The sequence below is a fragment of the Microcaecilia unicolor genome, chromosome 1 (genome assembly GCF_901765095.1).
Source record: "Microcaecilia unicolor chromosome 1, aMicUni1.1, whole genome shotgun sequence".
Lineage (NCBI taxonomy): Eukaryota > Metazoa > Chordata > Amphibia > Gymnophiona > Siphonopidae > Microcaecilia > Microcaecilia unicolor.
The window spans coordinates 758338341-758362179 of NC_044031.1; the positions used below are offsets into that span (position 1 = coordinate 758338341).

General features: G+C 46.7%; 1 protein-coding gene across 5 annotated transcripts in view; it reads left to right on the top strand.

Annotated features, from left to right (window-relative positions):
* Positions 1-23839, top strand: part of CERS3 (ceramide synthase 3) — a 211985-nt gene that overhangs the window by 85488 nt on the left and 102658 nt on the right. For all 5 annotated transcript variants that reach the window (XM_030189741.1, XM_030189736.1, XM_030189737.1 and 2 more), the window contains one exon: positions 4685-4803. The gene's annotated coding sequence lies outside the window, so the exon portion shown is untranslated. The remainder of the gene's footprint in view (positions 1-4684; positions 4804-23839) is intronic.

The window sequence follows — 23839 nt, forward strand, 5'->3', positions numbered from 1 at the left end:
TTGTTCTTGAATGTTTATATTGTTGATGCCATCTCGTAAAGGACAGTGAGCAGTTCTGACTGGGTGTTGAGGAAGGCAAGTCTGCTCCAAAAATGACAGTTTCCTCTAGGCCGGATGCACTAACTTAGCGAGCCATTACGAGCAAGTAGTAAACCCTGGCATGCACTAAGACTTTTTCTGACAACGGTAGCAGCTACCGAAAATGGAATGCAGATGAGCAAATTGTGTAGAAACCCTATTGTAATGAGATGCACTACTCACCTTTTCCGATTGCCTTAACGCTGGAAAATTCTGAGAGGTCTGTACCTTCTCGTGAGACAGTGTGGGATGAAAAACTGCTACAAAAGTAAAAAAAAAAAAAAACCAAAAATCGGGGGACAAAAAAGTAAAGTGCTCGTCAGTGCAAAATATAAAAAAACCGTCTATTTTGGCAGTCAATTCCCCCCTGCATAATAAAACTGTCTTTTTTTGGCAGTGCTTCGTCGGCTGAGAGACCTGGAAGTCCCTGAGCCAATCACAGCGCGTTAGCCGAGCTAAACGCGCGCTGTGATTGGCTCAGGGACCTTCCAGGTCTCTCAGCTGAGTGAAACACTGCCCAAAAAGACGTTATTATTGCCGGGGGGAATGACGGCCAAAACGGACGGTTTTTTTGATTGGGGGAGGCCGGGCTTCGGGAAGCTGTCATTCAGTGCAGGGGGGAGGGGGAAAGCGGCAGCAATCTCGGATGTCCTTGGCATGCGCCAGAGCAGCCAGCATAACGCTTGGCTGCTCTGAGCATGCTCGACCCGGCCGACTGTTTTAACGACGGAATAGAGAGTGCAAGTGAGCTACAACGAGCAGCTCATTTGCATTCCTATTCCTTGATGCATGCTGTTCCTTATCGGTTTCGCTAAGGGAATCAGTAAGGAAAGGGCTTTAACGAGTCTTTAGTGCATGCCAGGGTTAGTGTTGGTAAACATTTTGACAAAGCTGAAGCCCTTATTGAGTTCTGCCCTGATTCCCTGACTCTAGTACACACCCTTTCATTTTGTACATCTGTCAGTCCTGTTGAATCTTAGCATTAGCTTTGATGTTATAGTGAATATTTCAGATCGACAGGAATAGAGAGGCCTTACCTGTGATAATGAGTTTTGTCACACTGTATCTAAGGAAAACTTCATATCCAGAGGGACAAAGGTGCCATGTATACAGAGGGGCATTTTTTAGCAAAATGTCCAAAAATTGAGTGGTGAACATAGACTTTTTTCAGGTTCGAAAATGGCAATCTTTTTGGTTTGAAAATCATCGTTTTCTAAACGTTTTGTGCACAGTGTGTGGTTTTGTTGTTTTTTTTTCGGGGGGGGGGGGGGGGGGCATTTGGAAAATAAAATGTACAAGCGAAAATGCCCCCAAAAAACAGACATTGGGATGTCTGGGGGCTATCATTCTTAGGTAGACTGGCCACACAGACCATACCCAGCAAAGTAGTGGGGCAGCCTAGGGGGCACTGCAGTAGATTTCAATAGGCCCACATCACACCGTAACCCCTTATATTGTATGGTGAGCCCTCCAGGAGCAGAGAAACGTCTACTGTACCTCACGGTATACAACTACAAGAGCTTGCAGGTGTCACTTATATGTAGGTACAATAGGTATTTAGTATATTTTGGAGGGCTCATATGTTCTACCACAAGTGTACCAGTTAAAGTGGGATATGGGCCTGGGTCCCCTTCTCTACAGTCCACTGCAGTGACCCCTAAGCTACTCCTGGAACCTGCTTGTTGCTTTAATAGGAATGACCATAATATGTGACGCTGTCATAGAGCCTGGTATGTACTGTCACATTTATTGGGGCTGGGGGGGGGGGGGGGGGGTCATTAGTACATAAGTATTGCCATACTGGGACAGACCAGAGGTCCATCAAGCCCAGCATCCTGTTTCTAACAGTGGCCAATCCTGGGCACAAACACCTGGCAAGATCCTCAAAATGTTCAATGACATTTTGATCATTGGGGGAGTAAGGGGAGGTATACCTTAATCCCTCCAGTGGTCATTTGGTCATTTATGGAACCTTTTAGTCAGTTGTGATTGAAACAGGTCTAACCAAAAGCTTTAATTTTGGCACTAGACATTTTCATTTTGTTCCATTATTGCAGAGAAAAAAGTCTATCTTTTGGTGCCGCCCATGTCCCCCCAAAAACACGCCCTCTTGAAATTTGGGCAAACTGTGGAGCAAAACGTTTTTGAGGGAGGAAACGTCCTTATGTCATCTTATGACACTTTTTGGACTTTTTTTTTTTTGTTGTTGTTGTTTGAAAGTGAGCCCCATAGTGTGATTCATTGTTTGATGGTGCCTCTATTTGGCTGATGCAAGAGTGAGGCCTGTTAAAATATCCTGCTGTCTCTCGAGTATATAACGTTGCCATCCGCACAGAAAATGGGTAGCCAATACAACATTCAAAAAAGCTGAGCTCCTAAATTTGTGCTTTTATTTTCAGCCAAACTTTAGGAACATAAGTTTTCAACTCACAATTCATTATCATTTAGGAATTGTTATGCTTTATATAGAGTTGGGCCATCGTTTCACTTGTGATTTAATATGGCTCTGGTATCCCGCTAACTCCTACTAAATAGAGGCTCGGAAGGGGTAACCAAAGAAGTCGTAAACATACACAAAGAAAAAAATACATTCAGCTAATTTAAACAGAATTTGTAATAGGTACTGTTTTCCCAACTTCTTATGAAAACATTAGGAAGGCTAATAAATATAAGGTAAGAGAGCCCAACTATGAACTGCATGATAACAGTGACAAATCTTCCAAAATGTTTTGTATCTCACTCCAGAAAACGTGGCTTAAAACAGGAGGTAGGGGTCCTGTTTACTACGGTACTCTCGCGTTTTTTTTAGCGCATTTCTGAACAATAGTAAATGCCCATATATGTCCTTGTGGCGTCTCTAGCGTTAGCGGTGCTAATTTTTTTATCGCACCACTAAAACACTATCGCGGCTTAGTAAACAGTGCCCTTAGGATGGTGACTAGTTCCATCAAACATCTTTAAAAACCAAAACAAAACACGGACTTGAACTGGAAACCAGTGGAGGGAGATCAGTACGGGAGTAACCCTATCAGGTTTTTCAGATGAAAAATAACTTTAGCAGCCGTATTCAGTAAAATTTATGAGCATAGCCAGAGCTTAACTTGTAGACAAAAAGGTGGAACTCTGGAGGCAGAAGTGGGGTGGGGAAGGAGAGGGGCTCGATAAGAAGCAGAGACATTGCTCACTCTAAGGCTTATTCCCTCTGGTTCCTATTCCCTGCAGGCTACACGGAAGGGAGGGATGAAACAGAATGCCGTTGCTGCTTTGGAGTCTGAAAAGGGATGGCAGACCTGCATTTCACGCCATTCCAAAAAAGAGGGGTGGAAGCCATCAAATCCACAAGTTCAAAGACAACTGATTCCAAAGATATCCAAGTAATGTATTCATAAATGGGTGCATATAGATAGAAACCCAACATTGCCCATCTTTCGATACAATAGCCTTCGTCAGGGGTCCTGTATGGAACAAATATATAGAGCTATGTCAAACACACATGTCTGTTACACAACAAATATGGAATACTCAATTCTAAAGCACCCCACTAGACGTCTCAATGCGAAAAGTATCCAAACCCGTGTTGGGTTTCTATCTGTCTGTACCATGGATGAATACGTTATTTGGAACGTTTTTGGATGTCCTTGGAATCTGTTGTCTTTGAACATGTGGTTTTGGTGGCTTCCGCCCCTATTTCTTTTGGTTTATTCTTGCAGGTTTGTTTGGTTTTTGTGGAAGAATGTTTGGTTGTTTGTTTCATGTCATTCCCCCAGAAATTATACCCTGAGCATAGCTTTCAAAGTTAGGAGTGTGAATCCTTTAACTACAGGCCTTAATGTTTGTAGAAGAAAGTGGAAGATTGACATGCCTCCAACAAAAACTACATGTAAACCTTCGATTTGGCATTGCTGTCCCCAGAGTGTCTTTTGGTCAATGACAGGCTCAAAGAGCCAATAAGGGAGGACTTGAATCCTGGGTAAAGGGGGTGTTTTATGGATGACTAAATGTGATATACCTCCTTTCTCAGTGAATCTTCTCCTTTGTGAATGTATAGGGCTGAACTTTAGCTTGGATGCACCTAGGGGTGAGGAGGGGGAAGCATTTTAGCTGGGCCAGCTTTTGGTTTACAAGGTTAAGTTGCCACTCATTAACAGTCTTATAAAGTTCCCAGCTTTCTGAATAAACATGTCCTGACATGTTGAGTAGAAACTGCAGGATTCAGGCCTCTTAAAGCAGAGCTGACACATGAACCTGTACTTTCCTGCCAACAGAAAAGATGTGATGTAGCAGTGGCCTGACATCTTGGTATCTGTAAGCTTCAGAAACATGTCTCATCCTAGAGAGACACACATTTGCTATTATAAATCACTTTTCATCCAGTTTCCTAGTAACAGTTCAGCAGCTGTCTCTGGGATGGGTGGTTGGCCTGACAGCAGTGGGTTGCTTGAAAGTTTCCAGAACAGAAAAGACAACAAACCTTTCCTTGATTATGTGCGGGTTCCTTTGTTCTGTGCTGTAAAAGGACTAGCCCGGGGGTTCCTGGAGAGCCCTAGGTAAGGGAGAATAGAGGAGCTCCTGTGGCCTTTACAAGCTCTTCTGCGTTCTTTCCCAGATATGTTGCAACCTCCATAGCTGGTGCCATGGGCATCAAGAACAAGGTACGAATCAAAGCCCCACCTAACCCATTCCTAGAGAAGTTTTTCAACTCGGCAAGGTAAACATCCATCTCAGGTAAGACTGCACTTCTTATAAGATGGTCTTGGTCTGGAAAAAGGAGAAGCCTGCAGGGCAGTGAATAACACCTACCCCGTATCTGCTGCAAGTGCACTGTTGGATTATTAGATGTGAAAACCTTTAAGTAGTTTCCTGCAACTTTGGGACAACATTGATAAGAAAAGGTCCTTTGGATTTGCCTGCAGTGTCAAGTAGCAGTGCAGCATGGTGCCACACAAAGGGCCTGAATCCAGTTCCTGGATCAGATATCTGTTTTTCACCAGTCTGGTTCACACTAGGGATGATTTGGAGACAATATTCACAGCTTCTAGAGCAGAGGTTAAGTTTTCAGGGTACCCACAATGAATGTACATTGAGAGAGTTTTGCGTACAGGGGAGGTAGTGCATGCAAATTATCTCATGTATATTTATTATGAGTATCCTGAAACTTGACTGGCTGGGTGTGTCCCGAGGACTGGTTTGAGAATGTCCCTGCCTCTAGGGCAATGATTTTCAACCCAGTCCTCGGGGACCACCTGGCCAGTGAGATAGACTTACATGAACTGCCTTCTTAGTATGCAAATCTCTCTCATGGGTGTGTATCTCCAGAAGATAAATATGACTGCTAATGAAGACCCATGTGTGCATGTGTCCAGTGTGCCTTCCATGTTAAGGACATTTTATGCACTTGACCTGTTCGCAGGCTATTTGGAGAGCAAATTATTTTTGTGTTAGTGTGCTTTAAAACTCTGTGCACAGTTTTCTAGTGCATGCTCTGATGCAAGGGGTAATTGTATTGATGCCTGGGTGTATTAGAGGGGTTATAAAATGGGGGATGGGAGGGACTTGGTGAATAGTGCCTTTCTAATGAAGGTTCATGGCACTATAGCCCAAAAAAGAGGCCAGTTTCTGAATCAATCGGAACCCCAAAAGAACTGGAGAAAAGTGGTGACCAGGTTTCATATGATGTCACCGGTGACATCACACCTACTGTATGACCTCATCCAGTCTCATTCCAGGTGAGATGACTGGCCAGTGCAAGCAGGGCAGCTGTTCAAAGAAGTTGGTCCAATTACTAAGGGTCAGTTTCATGAAGACTTTTTCTGTAGAGAGGCACATTACTTTTATGTGTGTAAATTCAATTCTATGTGTATAAAACCCACATTTACACATGTAGCAAAACAAAAAAGAAAATGTTTTCCTTGTGCACTGCCATTGTCCTATAGAGTAAGAATAAGCAGCAGCCCCTTGGCAGTGCACAGAGGGTGAGTATTACTGCTTGCCATGTGTATGCTGCAAATGATTCCTGCTCCACTACTAACAGACCTGACTGTCCCATCCTGTGACTTTGTTCAGCAAAACCTGCTGTCGGGGAGACAAGCTGGAAATGGAGAGACTTGGCCTGGATACCAGACGCTTCCTTTCCCCATCGCTCCAGGAATCCATCTTTGGAACCAAGACAGGATGTGAAGTTTCTATGCCACTAAAGAGGCATTTCACGTCTGGCAGCTTGGAGAACAATTCTATAAAAGGACACCTAGATTTAGGCACTCTAAAGGGTGAAATCTAGTCTGTACAGGAAAGTAGTCACCTACTTTCCTTTATAGTACTACTACTATTCATCATTTCTATAGTGCTACTAGACATGCGCAGTGGCTGTACACATTATATACAGGTACCTTTTCTGTCCCTAGGGGGTTCACATCTGTGGGTTTTTTTTTTTTTTGGGGGGTCGGGGGTGGTGTACCTGGGGCAATGGAGGGGGTTAAGTGACTTACCCAGGGTCACAAGGAGCTGGCAGTGGGAATCGAACCCATGTTACCAGGATCAAAGCCCACTGCACTAACCATTAGGCTACTCCTCCACTCTACAAAAAAACTTGTGTATGTGGTTAGGTGTAAGCACTTACGTCAGCCATACAGCTGGTGTAGAGTGCACATCCAGCCCACGCTCTGCTTATTGTACACCACCTGTAAAATACACGCTATGAAGGATATGTGCTGCTTTTCTAGTCTTTTATGCACATATTTGATATGGAAATAGGAGCACCTTCTTTATAGAATTACCCCCAAAAAGTCAGTGATGGTGATTATCATTTAATAAGCAGCGTTATAGGCGTGTTAATGTTTTTAATGCGCGTTAACCATATACGTGCTTACAATATCCCTATAGGCGCCTACGTGGTATGTAGGTGCGCTAAAAGCACTCTTAGTAAACAGGGTCCTAAGATTTTGAAAACGGAGAACAGTAAAGTTTTTGCAATCCAATGGATTGCCGGACCCGAGGCACTGTGGTTTCACTAGAGGCAGGTCTTGTCGGACAAATCTGATTAATTTCTTTGACTAGGGTGACTGGAGAGTTGTATCGAAGGAGAGCACTAGATGTGATGTATTTTAGATTTTAGCAAAGTCTTAGACGCAGTCCGCATAGACAACTAACAAACTGAGTGCCCTCAGTATGGGCCCTAAAATGACTGACTGACTGGGTTAGGAACTGGTTAAGTGGAAGGTGGACAGAGGATAGTGGTAAATGGAGCTCATTCCTTAGCGCAGGCAGCAGATGAATCCATCAACTGGTGGGTTGTGTCCGTCTACCAGCAGATGGAGATAGAGATCACTGACTTCAGTGAGTGGTATTGGGACTACCAGCCCCTCTGTAAGCCAGTATATCTGTATCTCCAGCCTGTGGTGGACGTCTCCTTACCAGCTCCTGGATTTTCTGCTTTGGGACTCCTCCTGGGCTGCTGTTTGCTAGCCAGTTGAGTGTGGGGGCGGTTGGCACTGGTGTCATCCTTGGCGGCATACCTGTTTTGGGGGTCCCTGCCATCACCCCGTGTCCCACGTCGTTCTCTCTTCCTGCTTTGCTTTGCTTTCCTATGTAACCTTCCTCACCTTAAAAAAAAAAAAAAAAAAAAAAAAAAAATTTGACAAGAAGCAGCAGCAGGACCTGTGTTCCAAATACATATTAGAGAGACAGATGTTTTCAGTGGGCTGAACAGAGTGGGAACTCCGACTCTCCGTTTGAGCTGTCCCGGTCAGTGTTCGTCGGAGGGAGGTTCTCTTGCAGCGCGGGGTGAGTGCTTTGATTTTTTTTTTTTTCTCTTCGGCTTCATGTGGAGACTCGTTATGGCCGCCAAAGTTGTCAAGCGCTGCTCCCGCTGCGGTAAAAAGAGATCCGCAGCGGGGCTTTGTGTAGCGGGTTGCTCCAAGTCTGGGCTGGCTGATACTGCAGCCGTAGAAGCACCGTCAGTTTCCCGCGGTGAGAGCGTGGCTCCGTGCGCCATTTTGTCTCTCCCGCCTAAGCGGCTCCTGCCAGTCAGCTGATGGGCGGTGTTCGGAGCCATTGCTAGCGGCTGAATAAGAGACTCTTTGTGCAGCCCCAGCACATGTTCAGGATTCCTCTCCTTCTTTCGGGGGCTCTGGGGATCCATTTTCGCCAGAATTTGACCTGTTGCTGCATCAGGACTTTCCTGTTAAAGAAAGCTGCCTCTCAGCCTGTTTCTCAGGCTTCTGTGCTCCCTGTTGTTTCCTCGGAGGGCAGGGCTGGGAGCATTTATTATGTGCTCAGGATTCTCTCCCTTCTAAGAGGAGAAGAACTGCTTCTTTTTCTGAGGCAGTTTCTTAGGACCTGGGTCCTCTTTGCCCCTCTTTGGCTGCTCGGTCAGAGGGTCTCTTCGTCCTTCTAGAACAGAGACTTTGAGGAGGGAGAGTTAATACAGGAAGAACCTGATGACCCCACTGCGGTGCAGGTTTTTCATAGGGATGAGCTAGCCTCGCTGATTTCTAATGCGTTGGCGGCTTTGGACATTGCTGATCCAGAGTCTACGTCCTCCTCTGCGGTCAATCTTAAGATGACCAGTACCCGTAAGCCTTCTAAGGCGTTTCCTGTTCATGAGGCTATTCAGGAGCTCATTTCTGCGCAATGGGCTGATCCTGAGGGCAGGTTTTAAGGTGGCCAAAGCTATGTCTCGCCTTTATGCCGTGGTTCGGATCAGGCAGCCAAGTATTTTCTTTCGACTGTGGATGCCTTAGTAACCGTAGTCACAAAGAAGACTACTCTTCCAGTTGAAGGAGGAGTGGCGTTGAAGGATACACAGGACCGTCGCCTAGAGGCTTCTTTAAAGCGTGCTTTTGAGGTGTCGGCTGTTGGCGCTTCAGGCATCTATTTGTATTCATATTCAGCAGGGCATGTCTTAGTTGGCTTCATCAGGCGCAAGAGGAAGATCTGGAGGAAGGTTCTCGTTTAGAATCTGTTTCGGCCTATTTGGAATCTGGCTTGGCTTATCTAGCTGACTCCCTTTATGATTTGATTCGTTCTTCAGCTAAGCTCATGGCTCTGACGGTGTCTTCTCGCCGCCTGTTATGGCTGCGCCATTGGTTGGCAGATTTGGCTTCTAAGCAGAGGACTTGGCTTCCTTTCAGGGGTAGACTTCTCTTTGGAGAAGATTTAGAGAAGATTGTCAAGGATTTGGGTGACTCGAAGGGTCAACGTCTCCCTGAAGATAGAACTCAGGTCTGCTGCAAGACCTTCGTCTAATTCTTCTTCTGATCGATCTCGATTCAGAGAGGTTCGCCGTTATTGTCCTGGTCGGCTTTTCAGCAGCGTTCTTCCTTTCGCAATGATAAACGCTCTGCAACCTCCTCTTCGCATCCAGGGCCTGCAGGACTTCCTTCACAATGATTGGGGCGCGGGTTTCACTCTTCCGTTCCAAGATGGAGGTCGGCTGACCTTGTTCTTCGAAGAGTGGGCCAACATTACGTCAGACAGTTGGGTTCTAGATATTATCAGAGACGGTACAAGCTAGAGTTTTCTTTGCCCGTCGGCGACGTTTTCTTGGAATCCCGTTGTGTATCATAGTACATAGTAGATGACGGCAGAAAAGACCTGCACGGTCCATCTAGTCTGCCCACGATAACTCATGTGTATACCTTACCTTGATTTGTACCTGTCTTTTTCAGGGCACAGACCATATAAGTCTGTGCAGCAGTATTTCCCGCCTCCCATCACCGGCTCCGGCACAGACCCCGTATAAGTCTGCCCTCCCCCATCCTAGCCTCTCAACCACCAACCCCTCTTCTGCCAAACGGGTGGCTCTGCAAGAGACTATCTGTTCCCTGTTGGATCTCGCGGCGATTGTTCCTGTTCCACCTTCCGAGATTCGGACGGGTCGTTATTCCATTTCTTTCGTGGTACCTCGCAAGGTCAATCAGGTGCGTCATTTTTGCATGGAAATGTTGAGGTCCGTGGTATTAGCAGTTCAGCCAGGAGAGTTTATCATGGCTTTAGACCTCAAGGAGGCCTATCTTCACATTCCTATTTGGCAGCCACATCAAAAGTTTCTCCGCTTTGCCATACTCGGACATCATTTCCAGTTCAGGGCGCTTCCCTTGGGCCTTGCTACAGCACCTCGGACTTTCTCCAAGGTCATGGTGGTGGGTGGCAACATTTTTAAGAAAGGAAGGGATCAGGGTTCATTCCTACTTGGACGACTGGCTAATTCGGGCCAATGCGGCTCAAGAAAGCCGCAGGGCTACCGACAGAGTCATTTGTCTGTTGCGGTCGTTGGGCTGGGTAATCAATCTGCCCAAAAGTCAGTTGGTTTCCTTCTCAACAGCTGGAATACCTAGGTGTTCGCTTCGACACAGCGTTGGGACGTGTTTCCTTCCGGAGGAATGTGTTCTCAAGCTTCGTTCTCAGATAGCCAGTCTCCTCTCCGGTTGTCCAGTCCACGAGTGTGGGATTATGTTCAACTTCTCGGTTCCATGGCTGCGACCTTGGAGGTAGTTCTTGGGCCAGAGCTCACATGAGACCGCTTCAGTCTTCCCGTTTGTGCAGGTGGTCCCCGGTGTCTCAGGATTATCAGCACAGGTTCCCTTGGCTTTCCAGGGCGAAGCGCAGCTTGACGTGGTGGTGCCACGGTCCTCACTTGCGGAAGGGTGTTTCTCTGGCAATTCCTCAGTGTTTTGTAGTGGTCACGGATGCCAGCCTGTTGGGTTGGGGAGCTCTTTGTCTGCAACAGTGTGCCCAGGGGACATGGTCATTAACCGAGGCCGGTTGGCCGATCAATCGTCTGGAACTCAGAGCAGTTTTCTGTGCCTTCCTGCAGTTTTAGTCCTTAGTGGAGGGGGGAAGCAGGTCCGAGTTTTATCGGACAACACGACAGCAGTAGCCTACATCAATCGTCAGGGCGGCACCAGAAGTTCAACTCTGGCGACAGAAGCGGCACAACTTCTTCAATGGGCGGAGGCTCATCTGGAGTGCCTGTCGGCGGCTCACATTGCGTTGAACAGCAATCTTCAGGCAGATTTTCTCAAGCCGACACGTCCTGGATCCGGCGGAATGGGAGTTGGCGGACGAAGTGTTTCAGTTGATATGTCGGATTGGGGGACGCCGATGATAGATTTCATGGTGACCAGAGCAATGGCAAGGTTGCCCGGTTTTTTCAGCAGAAGGAAGGAGCCCAGTTCTGCAGGGCTGGACGCTCTTCAACAGTGGCCGGTCAGCGATCTTCTATATGTGTTTCCTCCATGGCCATTAATCGGGTTGAGTTCTTCTGCGGATGCTGTGCACCCGGGTCGGGTCGTGCTGGTGGCTCCAGATTGGCCTCGGCGTCCTTGGTATGCAGATTCTAGTTCGTCCACAGTTCCTCGGAAGCGGGAGTTACGTTTGTCGCACGGTGCCTTCTTTTTTGCCGAAGGTTATCTCAGTTTTTCATCTCAATCAGCCTCTTTTTCTGCCTTCCTTTCGGGAGGAGGACTTTCCAGGGACGGTTTCGTAAACTCATTTGTTGGATGTGCGTTTTGTCCTCCTATGTTACTAGAGATGTTTAATGGACTTTAGACGTACAGACCATTTGTTTGTTGTTCTTTCTGGTTCTCGTCGTGGCTTAGCGGCTTCTAAACCGACTATGCTAGATGGCTAAAACAGGCTATTTCCTCAGCGTACTTGTAGCTGGTCGGGTTGCGCCTACGCCTTTGGCTGGGCGCCACTCCACTAGAGCGCAGGCGACTTCATCGGCGGAGTCGTCAGTTTTGTCTTTACAAGAGATCTGTCTGGCGACTACTTGGTCTTCTGTTCACTCTTTTTCCAAGCATTATAGAGTGGATGTGGCAGCCAGATCCGATGCTGCTTTTGGATGCAATTTGACTAGGGGGGCGACGGGTTCCCTCCCTGTTTAGATACTGCTTTGATACATCCCACCAGTTGATGGATTCATCTGCTGCCTGCGCTAATAAGGAAGGTAAAATTATGTCTTACCTGATAATTTTCTTTCCTTTAGCTGCAGCAGATGAATCCAGCATCCCTCCCTGATTTACCGTTGCAATTTTTGATCTGTTCACTTGGAGAAGTTATTGTTGTCCCTCTCTGTTCCACATGTTTCTTTGTTTTCTAGTTATCATATGTTCTACTTTTGTAGACAATTTTCTCTTCAATTTGTTATGAATGGTTCTGATGTTGTTTCTCTTTCGGTGAGGAAGGTTTTCTGGTTGACTGGAGCTACTGTTGGTTTGTGATGAGACATATACTAGCTTACAGAGGGGCTGGTAGTTCAATACCACTCATGAAGTCAGTGATCTCTATCTCCACCTGCTGGTAGACGGACACAACCCACCAGTTGATGGATTCATCTGCTGCAGCTAAAGGAAAGAAAATGATCAGGTTAGACACAATTTTACCTTCTGAGGAAAAGGATGTTACCAGTGGCGTGCCACAAGGTTTGGTTCTTGAGGTGGTTCTTTGTAACATTTTTGTAAGCGATAATGCTGCTAAGATTTGTCTCTTTGCAGGTAATACCAAAATCTGCAGTAGGGTGACATGAGGAAGGACCTAGCAAAGTACTACTACTTAACATTTCTAGAGCGCTACTAGGGTTACGCAGCGCTGTACAGATTAACAAAAAGGACAGTCCCTGCTCCAAGGAGCTTACAATCTAATGGGCGAAATGTCAAGTAGGGGCAGTCCAGATTTCCTGAATAGAGGTATGATGGTTAGGCGCCAAAGGCGACATTGAAGAGGTGGGCTTTGAGCAAGGCTTTGAAGATAGGCAGGGAAGGGGGCCTGGCGTATGGGCTCAGTGAGTTTATTCCAGGCATGGGGTGAGGCGAGGCAGAGAGGGCGGAGCCTGGAGTTGGCGGTGGTGGAGAAGGGTACTGACAGGAGGGATTTGTCTTGAGAACGGAGGTTATGGGTAGGAATGTAAGGGGAGATGAGGGTAGAGAGGTAGTGAGGGGCTGTAGATCGAGTGCATTTGTAGGTAAAAGGAGAAGCTTGAACTGTATGCGGTACCTGATCGGAAGCCAGTGAAGTGACTTGAGGAGAGGGGTGATATGAGTGTACTGGTTCAGGCGGAAGATAAGACGTGCAGCAGAGTTTTGAACGGACTGAAGGGGGGATAGATGGCAAAGTGGGAGGCCAGTGAGGAGTAGGTTGCAGTAGTCAAGGCGAGAGGTAATGAGAGAGTGGATGAGAGTTCGGGTGGTGTGCTCAGACAGGAAGGGGCGAATTTGCTGATGTTATAGAGGAAGAAGCGACAGGTCTTGGCTATCTGCTGGATATGCGCAGAGAAGGAGAGGGAGGAGTCAAAGATGACCCCGAGGTTGCGGGCAGATGAGACGGGGACGATGAGGGTGTTATCAACAGAGATAGAGATTGGAGGGAGAGGAGAAGTAGGTTTGGGAGGGAACACAATAAGCTCAGTCTTGGCCATGTTCAGTTTCAAGTGGCGGTTGGACATCCAGGTCGCAATGTCGGCTAAGCAGGCCGATGCTTTAGCCTGGGTTTCCGCAGTGATGTCTGCTGTGGAGAGATAAAGCTGGGTGTCATCAGCATAAAGATGATACTGGAACCCATGGGAGGAGATTAGGGAACCCAGGGAGGAGGTGTAGATTGAGAAAGGAAGGGGTCCAAGGACAGATCCCTGAGGAGGGAGTTAAGGGTGGCGAAGAGATGACGGGGGTTAGAGCTGAGGGAGTTAGTCAATTGAGTGTAATAGGTCCTGTTTGGCGAGGAATAGGGAGGACTGAAAGGAGGATAACATGAATTTATAATGAATGAAATCAGTATGGGTGCGAGGGAGGAAAGTGCATACCAAGAGCTGGCTAGTGGCAGAGCAGGTGGCTCCTCTCCTGCATTGAGCAGAGAAGCATCTAGCTGGAGTTAGAATATCCAGATGGAGTTTCAGAGCAGAAACATTTTAGATTTGGGGGGGGGGTGGGGGGGGGGTGGCAGTTAACAGATGCAGCCTTTGAACATATCGTCCAACTTTGTGGAAGCCTGATCATGGACTTGGTCACTGGTAAAAATGCCAAAGGTGTCAGGTTTTTCAGATGCCGGAAGAAATGATGTTCAGAGGGAATTGATGCCATCATGCAAGAATGTCCTCGAGTCTTGTATGTGTTCCCCTCCTCCGCCTACCCCTAAAGCCACTATTAAGCAGGCTGATTCAGAAGATGGAGTTTCACCTCGACCTAGTGGTGCTGATGGCACTAAATGAACCAAAAAGACCTTGGTATGTGGATCTGATGAGGCTGAAGGTGAGAGCCATTTCTGTTTCAGAAGATCTTACACCAGTTTTGTCCTCAGGTCAGATGCTACTCCATTCTGTCTTAAGGTTTGGCTCTTGAGAGGGAGAGACTGAGGAAGAAGATATTCTTCTTAGTTAATTGCAACTCTTCGGTGATCTAGGAAGAGGTCATTGGCATATGTCCAAGGGTGGAGGATTTTTAAAGACCTGGGTTGTTATTCCATTTTGGGCTACTTTCTGGATATTTGGCCTTTCTCAAAGACCATATGGAGAAAGGGCTGGCCTTGAATTCCATACGGGTCTAGGTAGCGGCTATTGCCTGTTATAGGAGACAGTTCAGGTTTGTGTACTATCTAATCACCCTGCAGTTGGGTGGTTTCTGGGGGACATAAGCCACCTCTGACTGCCTCATTGTCCTGTGGTGCCACCGTGAGACTGCAGTCTTGTTCTCTTAGCCTTGGTTAAGGCATCCTTTGACCCTAATTGGAAGTATCCTGAAGGACAGGCACTAGTGTTTTCATTGTGAATATTTGTTCAGGTAGGAGGATTTGGGTGTTACAGGTGGTGTCTTGTCGTGAGCCCTTTCTGATGAAGACCAAGGGGAAGATGGTGATCCAGACTTCTTATCTAAGGTGTTTTCCCCTTTTCATGTGAATCCATTGGCATCCTTGCCCGTGTACAGGAAACTGGCTTGGCAAACCTGCATTGGTTGGATGTTATGGTGGTCCTTGCAGGCTAACTTAAGGAGGACTGGAAAATTCTGGAAGTTGGAACCATCTTTTCAGTGGGCCCAGGAAGGAGAGAGGTGGCATCTGTGGGCACCTGGGCGTCCCTGCATTCCTTTGCTCACTATTATAGGCTGAATGTCCAGGCTTGGTAGGACACAGCCTTAGGCAGGTGATTTGCAGGCAGTCTTGTCAGGATCCTCTTGCGGTGCATCTGCTTTGGCATTTTCCATGTGTCTGGCTCTGGAATGGTCTGGAGGAATGAAGAGGAAGGAGATATTGGGTCTTACCTGCTAATTTACTTGAGTCCTTTAAACCAGTCCAGAATCCAGCCCTAGGGATCGCCTCCTGTGGTCCAGTGTATCTATGTAATCTTACTGGAAAGCATGTGAAGCATGTCGGAATAGTTTAAAAAATAGAATTAAGAGGATAACACTGAAGGGAATGGTATCTTTATGGATTTGCATCTCTGAGTTTAAATCAGGCTTTAGTGGTCTCTGGCCCTCTTGTCCTTGGAGGGGGAGACGTTAATAGCTGATCTGCTTTGTTACGAAAATACTGTCTGGTTGGAGATCCTGATATAGAGTGATGTCATCAAACCAGTGGTTTTCAGTCTCCATGTGTCTGGGCCGATGTGGAGGACTCAAGGAAAGAAAATTAGCGGGTAAGACCTGATTTTTTCTTTTTTGGATGTCCCAAGATGTCTTGTGGTGAACTGGATTTTAAAGTGCAAGGGCTGGGGAAGAGAAGGCAATCTCAATGAGATGGGGGAGAAGTAGTAGCTGTATGAGAGAGGAGAGATGCAGCCAAGGGTCTGCAAGTCAGAGAGAGAGCACAGTGATAGAAGTGTAAGCCTCCCCTTCCCTGCTATGGCTTTGCTTTGACAAGGTTTTATTGTGCTGCCTGATTCTGCTTTGAATTGCATACTTTTCCCTATCTCATATTCTCAGAATATTCTTGCAATCTATTTTTCCATTTTAGAGGGCAGTTTACATGTCTACTGATACTAGTTATTTTCTGTATGCATAATTACAACCTCTGCTTTAGTTGGTAAGTGACCTCTGTATAGTATCAAAGGAGAGAACGCAACAGTGAAAAATGGTGTGTGTATGAGGGCACAGGTCTGCTTTAGGAATCTAGCTTTTGATGCACTTTATATTGAGCCCTTTTAATATTTATCTGATCAATTAAAACCAAGAAATGTGACTTGATATTTCTGGTAAATTTTAGAAGCACAGAAGACAAAATTAGACAGCTATTCCAGAGGCTGCTGAATGTTCTGCTATATCTGTCATTGAGCTGTCAAGCAGTATTCTGCAGGTGTTCAAATTTCCACACCACTAGGAGCTGTGAGTCCAGATTGGGTGGACCATAGCCAAATTAAACAGCAACTAGAGGCTGATCCAGCGGAAACACACGTAACTACATCCTGTTAACTCAAGTGCAAGTGTTAAGAACACTCACAGTAAATTTAAGAGACTGAGATCATGACCGGCCTACTCTGGCTTATTAGTGCACTTGATTCCTCTCAAGACAAATCGATGAACATTGGCAACCTATGAACACCTTAACATTCCAAGCAAGCATAAGAATGATTAATAACTAAATTAGCATAAAAGGACTACTGTAGAGCTGAGCAGAAACTTGGAGGCAGGTATCAGAGTGAGAACAATTCCCCAACCCAAGTTCTCTGCATGTATGTACCTCCCTGCTAATTTTCTCAAAGGTACTCTGTATTTGGAACCTTCCAACCTGAGTGCTTAGTGTTACATCTGAGACCCCCCCCCCCCCCCCCCCCCCCACAACTACCTGGAAAGTGCTCTGAAAGTCCCCCTTATTAGTAGCCCACTGCAAATTGAAACTAAAATAAATACCTTCAAACTACTCCTAACAATCTACTCCTTAACACCGATCCACTTAACACTAACCACTCCACTTGCAGAGCAATATCATACCCATATTACACAATCAACAAAGACTGACCAGATACACCACACCTCATCAAACTGACAGCAATTTAAACAATGGAAGAACACCAATATGTGAACAATCACAACAGAAGGGAAAGAAAGGCCCTAACAAACTTACCATAACAAAACAACGACAACTAAAAAGAAATCCACACAACACCAAACACAGAAACCCATACCAAACAATCCAAGTGGGCTATATTAATTCCAGATCTGCTGTAAATAAAACAGCAACACTAACAGACTGGATCATGTCAGAAAACCTTGACCTACTTTTCGTCAATGAAAACCTGGATCCATGACCAAAAGGACCCCATAATCCTAGACCTGTGTCCTCTAGGATACAAAATCCTGGACCAGAAAGGAAATGAGAGGTGGAGGCTTTACCACCGAAACCACTGCTGAGTCCATAACACCAACTTGAAATTGCCTCATCAGAATCCACAACAAAACCCTACGCGACCACTTGAATTGTGCCCTGTTCTACAGACCTCCAGGTAACTGGAACGAAGGCCAGACTAACTTCATGGACTTCATTTCAAACACATGTGTTACCAACTCCAATATACTAGTATTAGGAGACATTAACCTATCCGCGGGAGACATCAATCCCAACCCAGGTCCCCCACACCTGTCCTCGTCCTCGTCTCATCCATACAAATGTTTCTGCAATATCTCCAATCTCATCTCTATTCCCCTCCTCCCCCCCCTCCCCTTCTCGTGCACCCTGTGGAATGCCCGCTCGGTCTGCAACAAACTTTCCTTCACCCATGATCTCTTCATCTCCCGTTCCCTTCAACTGCTCGCCCTAACAAACCTGGCTCACCCCCGACGACTCGGCCTCAGTCTCGGCCCTATGCCATGGAGGTTATCTTTCTCCCATTCTCCCCGCCCAGTGGCCGCGGCATCGGGTTACTACTTTCGCCCTCCTGCAGTTTTCAACCTCTCCTACTATCTTAGTCTCACTGCTTCTCATCCTTAGAAGTTCACTCCATCCGTCTATTCTACCCGCTGCCACTCAGAGTTGCAGTCATTTACCGCCCCCAGATAAGTCCTTCTCTTCCTTCCTATCCGACTTTGAGGCCTGGCTCTCCGTTTTCTTGAGCCCTCGTCCCCAACCCTCATTCTTGGAGATTTAACATACACACTGATAACCCATCCGACCCACACGCTTCTCAGTTCCTCACTCTAACCTCCTCCTTCAACCTCCAACTGAGCTCCACCACTCCTACTCACCAATCTGGCCACTGTCTTGACCTCGTCCTCACCTCTACCTTATCACCCTCCCAATTTCTGTGCCTCAGCTCTCCCTCTCTCTGACCATCACCTGATCACCTTCACACTTCATCACCCTCCCCTCAGTCCCGCCCAACACTAACCACTACTTCCAGGAATCTCCAGGCGGTCGACCCTCCCACCTTATCCTCTAGTATCTCTGATCTCCTCCCTTCCATTATGTCCTCCGAATCTGTTGACAAGGCTGTCTCCACATACAATGCCACTCTCTCCTCTGCTCGCAATGCCCTTGCACCATCCATCTCCTGTCCCACATGGCGTACTAATCCCCAGCCTTGGCTGACCCCTTGCACCCGATACCTTCGCTCCTGCGCCCGATCGGCTGAACGCCTCTGGAGGAAATCTCGCACCCATACTGATTTCATTTACTACAAATTCATGCTATCCTCCTTCCAGTCCTCCCTATTCCTCGCCAAGCAGGACTATTACACCCAATTGACTACTTCCCTCTGCTCAAACCCTCGTCGTCTCTTCGCCACCCTTAACTCCCTCCTCAAAGTGCCCCCCGTTCCCCCCCCCCCCCCCCCTCACTCTCTCTCCTCAATCACTGGCTGACTACTTCCGCGACAAGGTGCAGAAGATCGACCTCGAATTCAACACCAAACCATCTCCTCCTCTTCACCCTATAACCCCACTCCCTCAACCAACCTGCCCAGGCCTCCTTCTCCTCTTTTCCTGATATCACTGAAGAGGAAACCACCAATCTTATTTCCTCCTCAAAATGTACCACCTGTTCCTCGGACCCATCCCCAGCCACACTGAGCCCGCAAAGAGGTAGGAAAATGTGGGATACAAATGCAAACAATAATAATAATAACTTACTTAACACCATCTCTCCTACTGTCCCCCCCCCCATCTGTCATATCCTCAACCTCTCGCTCTCCACTGCAACTGTCCCTGACACCTTCAAGCATGCTGTAGTCACACCTCTCCTCAAAAAACCGTCACTTGACCCTACCTGCCCCTCCAACTACCACTCCATTTCCCTCCTACCCTTCCTCTCCAAGATACTTGAACGCGCCGTTCACAGCCGTTGCCTTGATTTTCTCTCCTCTCATGCCATCCTTGATCCACTTCAATCCGGCTTTCGCCCCCTTCACTCGACAAACGGCACTATCTAAAGTCTGCAATGACCTGTTCCTTGCCAATCCAAAGGTCACTACTCCATCCCATCATCCTCCTTGACCTATCCACCGCTTTTGACACGTCAATCACAATTTAGTCCTTGCCACACTGTCCTCATTGGGTTCCAGGGCTCTGTGCTCTCCTGGTTCTCCTTTTATCTCTCCCACCGTACCTCAGAGTACATTCTCGTGGCTCTTCCTCCACCCCCATCCTGCTCTCTGTTAGAGTTCCTCAGGGATCTGTCCTTGGACCCCTTCTTTTTCAATCTACACCTCAATCTACTCTCAGCAAACTGAAGAGTAGCAAATCTCCTGGACCGATGGTATTCATCCTAGAGTACTGATAGAACTGAAAAATGAGCCTGCGGAGCTACTGCTAGTGATATGCAACTTATCCTTAAAATCGAGCATGGTACCGGAAGATTGGAGGGTGGCCAATGTAACGCCGATTTTTTAAAAAGGCTCCAGGGAGATCCGGGAAAATGTAGACCGGTGAGTCTGACGTCAGTGCCGGGGAAAATGGTAGAGGTTTTATTAAAATCGAAATTACAGAGCCATCCGAGAACATGGATTACTGAGACCGAGTCAGCACGGCTTTTGTGTGGGGAAATCTTGCCTGACCAATTTACTTCAGTTCTTTGAAGGAGTAAACAAGCATGTGGCCAAAGGGGAACCGGTTGATATTGTGTGTATGGATTTTCAAAAGGCGTTTTGACAAGGTACCTCATGAAGGCTACAGAGGAAATTGGAGGGTCATGGATAGGAGGAAATGTCCTATTGTGGATTAAAAACTGGTTGAAGGATAGGAAACAGAGAGTGGGGTTAAATGGTCAGTATTCACAATGGAGAAGGGTAGTTAGTGGGGTTCCTCAGGGGTCTGTGCTAGGGACCGCTGCTTTTTAATATGTTTATAAATGATTTAAGGATGGGAGTAACTAGCGAGGTAATTAATTTGCTGATGACACAAAGTTATTCAAAGTTGTTAAATCGCAACCGGATTGTGAAAATTACAAGAGGACCTTACGAGACTGGGAGACTGGGCGGCTAAATGGCAGATGACGTTTAATGTGAGCAAGTGCAAGGTGATGCATGTGGGAAAAAGAACCCGAATTATAGCTACGTCATGCAAGGTTCCACGTTAGGAGTTACGGACCAAGAAAGGGATTTGGGTGTCGTCGTCGATAATACGCTGAAACCTTCTGCTCATGTGCTGCTGCGACTAGGGAAAGCGAATAGAATGTTGGGTATATTAGGAAAGGTATGGAAACAGGTGTGAGGATGTTATAATGCCGTTGTATCGCTCCATGGTGTGACCGCACCTTGAGTACAGGTGTTTCAATTCTGGTCGCCGCATCTCAAGAAAGATATAGTAGAATTGGAAAAGGTGCAGTGAAAGGCGACTAAAATGATAGTGCGGATGGGACGACTTCCCTATGAAGAAAGATTAAGGAGGCTGGGCTATTCAGCTTGGAGACGAGACGGCTGAGGGGAGACCTGATAGAGGTATATAAAATAATGAGTGGAACAGGTGGATATGAAGCATCTGTTCACGCTTTCCAAAAATACTAGGACTAGGGGCATGCGATGAAACTACAGTGTAGTAAATTTAAAAACAATCGGAGAAACTTTTTCTTCACCCACGTATAATTAAACTCTGGATTCGTTGCCGGAGAAAGTGGTGAAAGCAGTTAGCTTAGCAGAGTTTAAAAAGGGGTTGGACGGTTTCCTAAAGGACAAGTCCATAAACCGCTACTAAATGGACTGGGGAAAAATCCACAATTCCAGGAATAACTGTATAGAATGTTTGTACGTTTGGGAAGCTTGCCAGGTGCCCTTGGCCTGGATTGGCCGCTGTTGTGGACAGGATGCTGGGCTCGATGGACCCTTGGTCTTTTCCCAGTGTGGCATTACTTATGTACTTATGTACTTCCCTGGGCTCCCTGATCTCATCTCATGGTTTCCAATATCATCTTTATGCTGACGACAACCCAGCTTTATCTCTCCACACCTGATACTCACTGCGGAAACCCAGTCCAAAGTATCGGCCTGCTTATCCGACATTGCTGCCTGGATTTCCAAACCGCCACCTGAAACTGAACATGGCCAAGACCGAGCTTATTGTCTTCCCACCCAAACCACTTCTCCTCTCCCTCCACTCTCTATCTCAGTGGATAACACCCTTATCGTCCCGTCTCATCTGCCCGCAACCTCGGAGTCATCTTCGACTCTCCCTCTCCTTCTCTGCGCATATCCAGCAGATAGCCAAGACCTGTCGCTTCTTCCTCTACAACATCAGCAAAATTCGCCCTTTCCTCTCTGAGCACACCACCCGAACTCTCATCCACTCTCTCATTACCTCTCGCCTTGACTACTGTAACCTACTCCTCACTGGCCTCCACTCTGGCATCTATCCCCCCCCTTCAGTCCGTTCAGAACTCTGCTGCATGTCTTAAGTTTCAACAGTTTTATTATGAAGCTCAAAAATGGTGTTTACAGAATATAAATGTCTTTACAATCAAGCAACACACACCAAGTACTGAAATTGTACGATATTGCTCGTCTCCATTAATCTTTTAACTTTATCCCCCCCCCCTTGTACTGTTAATAACATGTAATCAACAAGATCTATTAACCACAATTTCCCAACAACCCTTCCCCCCCATCTTTCCATTCAACCAATTGACACCATATGTTCAAATGCTTGCCCCCCAAAGATATAACACACCTTCAGGTATCAGCTGTACATTCACAAAGCCTTGAATTAAGATCAAACCATAATGTGTTAATTTACTCCTCTCCGTAAGAGAGCCAGGGGGCCTGTGGTCTGATGGCCCTCCTACCCCTCTCCGGAAGACCGTCCATATCCTGCTGGGGAAGGGCTAATATAACTCCAAATAGGTTCCCCCCCCCCCCCCACCGTGGTCTGCTCTACTGTCTTTCCAATTCCTAAATGGTGGTAGAAAGAGGACTATAATCCCAATTAATTCCATTAGTTGCCGAGGGAAGTTTGGACAATGCACCAAGTTTATTAATAATATGACTCCTCGCCCTATGGGACAAAGTGTTAATATATCCTTCCCAGGTAAGGAAAAAATTGCTTTGTGTCCGAGGGTTAAGCAGAGAGTCCTGGAGCTCCATCGTAAGTAAATCATGTAGGCGATTCCTCCATTGCCAAAAGGAGGGGTTCAGTTCTTGTGTCCAGTTAACAGTATGCACTTCTACCCACCAAAAAAGCCTTATGGGCCATTATATTCTGGTATCTCGTACCCCCCTCCACTGGAGCATGGCAACCCAAAGAATACTCGTAGGCTGCTGATTGACCGTTTTCCCTCCTATTCTTTCTAAATATCTAACTATCCTGGTCCAGAAGGCGGTATAGCTGAGCACTTCCAAAAGGCATGGTAGAAATTATTGTCCGGTGCCCCACAGCGTCTACATTGGGCAGATTCTATGTATCCCATCTGATTCAGTCGAGACTGGAGAGGTATATGCCTGTATATCACTCTGACCTGGCATTCTCAGGAGGTTTTGCGTTTTGCGTCCATTTCAGAACTCCCCTCCAAACCCTTTAACAAATCTCCCGGGGTGATCCCTCTTTGTGTGTCTGCTGACCATTTTGCTGCCACTCGTGTGAGGTCTCCCTGTGGTCTTGCCAGTAGCAGCCTTTTATGTAATATGGATATCGAAATAGGATCCTCTGATATCATCTCAAAATAATTCCCCCATCTTAGTGGTCAGATCAACACCAAGTGCATCTCGGGGAAGTGAAGCTATATAATGTCTAAGCTGTTCGTATGCAAAACATACCCCCCAATCCGCTTCGTCTAGGTTTAATTCGGCCATTGTTTAAGATTACCACTAGGCTCCAACCAATAAGTAGAAGTACTTTATCTCCTTCCCCCAGGATCTCACTATAGGATTTTCAGCCCCTGGGCGGAACGCCTCATTCCCTAGAAGGGGTAGTAATCTACTACATCTAGGATCAAAGGACCACAGCCTAGCCAAGTCCTTCCATATGGCCTTTAAGGGCCCACTAATAAACTAGTCTCAACCTTGTGGGTAGGTCCTTCAATGTCCCATGTAAGACATACATCAGGTTTAAGGGGCTACACCTTGCTATTTCTATCCCCAATGGGGTATAATCCTCCCTCTGCAGATACCAGTCCCCTAGGTGGCGCAGTAAACATGCTACATTATAGCGTTTAATGTCCGGCATTCCCATCCCCCCGTTCCTCCAAGGCCTCACATTGTGAAAATCGTATCTGGGGTCGTTTCCCAGCCCACAAAAATTTGAAGCAGTTTTTGTAAGATCTCACTTCCTGGTGCTTGAGATATAATGGGATTGTCTGTAAAAAGTAAAGCCATTTAGGGAAAAGCACCATATTAAACAAGGAGATGCGGCCTATTAACGATATC